Consider the following 4,359-nt stretch of genomic DNA (forward strand, 5'->3'; position numbering starts at 1 on the left):
ATTTGCTCCCCAGTGGACCGGGAGGGTCAGCAGGGACATCCTTTCTTCTGAGCTTGGGGAACACTACGAAGGTTGGAAGCAGATTTTAAGTTTCTAATAATGACGCTGAGATCTCTGCCGGACCGCCACTGGATGGCGCGCGCAACCAGCGGAACCAGCGGAACCAGCGGGCGTCGCTCCGCGGCGTTTGGGGAAGGATAATTAGAGCGCTCCTCCGAGCTTTTCATTAGCTAGTTCTGCAGGAGTCCCGCCTTTCCGGTCTCCTCATTGGCTGTCGGCCCAGGAGGGGTGTGCGTCTTTGGTCAGCCCTTCGTGGGGTCTTTTTTTTTTTTTTTGCATTTCAGTAACTTTATTGAAAGATATCCCTTAGTACCAAAACATAATGGTAGTTGGGTAGGTTACCTCTGCCAACTCAAAATTAACACTGATGTATTAAAAATATTGAAGTTTATCAGTCTTTTGGGAAAACTGGAAAGTTATCCATAAAACATGTTACAAAAGTATAAGATACACTGTGGTTCTTTGGTTTATTTTCCAATGCGTATCTCCCCATAACATGATGTCAAATTTGGGAACAGCCATCCTGGATGGATTCAGGCTACACATTCCACTAACTGTTTATAACACTTAAACACAGATCTCCTTAGGTTCACTGAAATCCTGAACACTACCTCAGCAACCTTATAATTATGAAGATGCCTACTTACCTTTCTTAATACTTTCTTTTGGCACAGTAGGGGCAATTAATGAAAGTATATTCTCTCCCTTTTAAGCAAAATTCTAAATTAGAAGCAATGACAGTTTCATAAAAACAGTGCTTAGTAAAAACTTCTGGAGTGTTAAATCAGAAATTTTTCAGAGTGATGTTAATTTGTTTTGAGTTACTACTACAATAAAAACTAATTTTCTAATTTTCTTGATGGGACTAGACTGAGGCAGTAAATTTTGTATAAAACTTTTTAAATCATGGATATAAACATCACCTGTTTTCTAGAAAAATATTAAAGATAACTCAGTATGCTGAAATTGATAGGTCTGTAGTTTTGCTTTATATAAAATGCCCTCAAATTTAAATGTGATTCCCATGTAGCAATAAAGTCCACATCTCTGGATTATATATTACTTGCATTATGGGTGCCAAGAAACCATTTTCACTGCCTAGAATACTGACCCTATCATGCCTTAAAAGTGCATTTGTGAAGTGGTGGTTTTGATGTAAACCTCATATTTAAATTTAAAGTTTAAATTTAAATTAAGTAGGTTACCATTTTTAACACCACCTAAATACAATATATTGACCCAATACAGAAAGTTGGATCAATGTTAGAAATGAAGATTCACAGTTTACCTTCCCAGGCTTGACATTAGCATTTTACATTTATGCTGTTAGCTTTGATTTGTATGCTTCACAGGTGAATTCAAATGTGAGTAATTCCACTATAGGGTAATGTTAATTAGGCAGTGTTCCCAAATCTGAGAACACCAATGTTAATCTACTTGTGATGTTTTGAGGCTTCACAGCTTAAATCCGTTATAACATTATGGAATCCACAGCTCAGGATTGTGGAGAAAGGCTTCAGGAGAGTTTTTTGTTGCTGTAAGAATCCAATTAAGGGACCATTTCAGGAATTGTTGGAAGGTGGGTTATTCTGTAGTAACTATGCTTCAGTTGCCATGCAGTTCGCCCAGAAACAATCCATTTCAACTTCTGAACATTTGGTTTGGAACACTTGTTTGATGAATATTCAGTTAAACACTTGGATACGAGTTCTTGCCAGAAAGTCAAATCTCTGCCATTGATCTTGGAATGTTTCTGAAGACATTCTACTCCTTCTGTTAACTCTACACACTTCTGTGCCTGGATCTCCAAGGCAATGATAGACAATGCCAACACAGATGGCTTTGCTTTAGAAAATATGATCCTGCAGTAGCATGCCTTAAGTTGAGCTTCTAGTCTTTCAAAATTAAGGCTATTCCTCCTTTCATATGGCAAGTTCTCTTGAAGGAGTGAATAATAGAGTTGTAGAAACTGAAAGGCAGTAGTAGCTTTGACTTTCCAACACACCTTCTCCAACACAATCTTTTCCATTCTCATCAAGTCTGAAACCTTGAACCTACACTGGCTTATTCGGATCAAGTCAGTTGCCAATGGGACATTCCTTTCCTCTTCTATTGATTTTACAGCCAAATAGAAGCAGCTCAGTCCAACACACCCAAGGTGCTTGGGCTGTACCTTCATTTTAGACAGGAATCTGTCCAGTAAATTCACAGCTAGAGAAAATGTGTCCGTGTCAAAGCCAAAGAACTGAGTTAGACGAAGGAGATCTTTTACTTCAAAGTCCCTCAGTCTTGCAGTCATTCTAAGGCCATTACCTTGTGCAGATCCAGTTAGTCTCAAGCCGCAGACCTTTGGCTGACATCTCAACTCCTGTTCCAACAGGGCATTCAGCTGGTGTAGCAGTTTCTGAGAGTCAGTTGTTGGCAGTACCTCTATCATCTTGATCGCGACTGCAGCTCCTCAGCGGTAACCACCCTCCCCGGGCCTGCTCTCACCTCACCCCAAGATATTAGAACCGAGAGGCCTACGAGGTGAGAGGGCTCACGGGCAAGACGGGAAAGGCCCGGGGAGGGGGAGCCGTCTTGGGTGGAGGTCTCTGCAGCGCTGCCGAGACGACAGTGCCCTCCTCGGGGTCAGCTCGGAGCCCCCTCGTGGGGTCTTGAAAGGGGTGAAGGACAGACCGAGAGGTCCGGATTTACAGGGATCAATCAACCAGGGCCTCCCGTTGGTCAAACAGGAGGCCCCCCCCCACCCAAGACTTCCCATTGGCTGCTGCCCCGCGCCTGTCGCTTTGGCTTTGGCGTGGCCGAGGTTCTCCTTAGCACTTTAGCCGGGCTTCCTTGGCGGAGCCAATGCACTTCGGATGGATTTTATCCCTCTTTGGTGCTGTTTGCCTTAGACCCGCGGCACACAGGGCTGGACGAGCTTCGGGAGTCAGCTGGAACTGGGGCGGAGTTGGGGGGCTCATCAGTGCCTCCCTCGGTAGAAAACGGCTGGAGCGGGGGGAGCGATGTCTTTCCTATGGGCTAGAGAGCTGGAGTATGGGGTAGAGTCCTGAATGGGGAAGGAGATCATTGTGGGCAGCTCCTACCCTTTCCTGCCAGAGCTGGGAAGGCGTGTTCCTTCACTTGTGTCTATCCCTAATAAACACCTTACACTCCAAACTCCATCTCAGCAGCTGCTTCTGGAGAACGCAACCTGTGACATTGCCTTGATGGCATCATCGCCCACCACTCTAATTATTTCAAACTGCCTAAAACTCTTTGCATATACCGTGCTGTTTAAAGTTCCTGTGCTTTTATTCATACCATTCTCTTTGCCTCAGTTTTCCTTCTTACTTTCTTTTTTTATCAACATAACTCCTTTTTCCTGTCCTTCCAGACCCAGCTCAGGGGATATCTCCTCCTTGGCTTCTGTCCCTTGGTTTGGTTTGCCTCTCTATGCTTTCTCACCTCCCTGTGTTTACAGGATACTACTGTACCTGGTGGGTGCAATATGAGGTGTGTCTTGCACCCAGAAGTGATGGACTCTAGAGCAAGAAGGGACCCAGGACTGCCGGACAGGGTGACTGTGGTTCTGCAGTGGGAGCAGCAATAGTGTAACTCCTTTGGGTCAGGTAGCAGTGAGGGGGTTATTTGCCTGCAGGTGAGAGGGACAAAGTATGGAAGGTCAGGTTGGAGACAGAGACGTGCCCTGAGTTGCTAGTGAAATCTGGGGAAAACAAGGAACACTCATACTCAGAGGAACCAGCTGCTGCAGTCCCTTATCCTGGTAAAAATTCTTATTTAGACCCAACTCTTACCAAAAACAGTGCAGAATGCAGGCCTCCATTTTAACTTCACCCAAGCCAGTGATACACAGAGACAAAAGATAGTTAAATAGGGAACCTCAGCTACAAACAGAAGTGCATACATCAGGAATCACCAGCTATTTCAAAAACATAAAATCATGAAAGTGTGATGATGAATAGAGAACTAAACAAAAGGAAGAACTTATACCCAAGGAAATAGACCAAACTGAGCAAGAACAAGACCTCCAGATAATTATAAGAGTATCTTCAGAGAAATATCGCAGGGTAGCAATCCATGAAACAAGGACAGTTGTGCAAAAGATCCAGTTGGAGTTCTTGCAAATGAAAAATGTAATTGTTAAAATAAAAAAATTGAATAAATGTTCCAAGTAGCAGAATGTTCAGATCTAACATCTGAAGTGAGGTAAAAGGTCAGCCTGATGATTTTTCCTAAGTCATGGCACATAGGGATAAGGAGATGTGAAATATGAAAGGTTTGAGGGCAGGGGGT

General features: G+C 43.7%; 1 pseudogene across 1 annotated transcript; it reads right to left on the reverse strand.

Moving 5' to 3' along the window:
- Positions 1-364: 364 nt before the first annotated feature.
- LOC309617871 (cyclin-G1 pseudogene) lies at positions 365-2,675 on the reverse strand (annotated as a pseudogene). Its single transcript has one exon. The product of its transcript is annotated as a cyclin-G1 pseudogene (transcript).
- Positions 2,676-4,359: the final 1,684 nt, after the last annotated feature.

The sequence above is a fragment of the Balaenoptera borealis genome, assembly GCF_965194805.1.
Source record: "Balaenoptera borealis genome assembly, chromosome: 20".
Taxonomy (NCBI): Eukaryota; Metazoa; Chordata; class Mammalia; order Artiodactyla; family Balaenopteridae; genus Balaenoptera; species Balaenoptera borealis.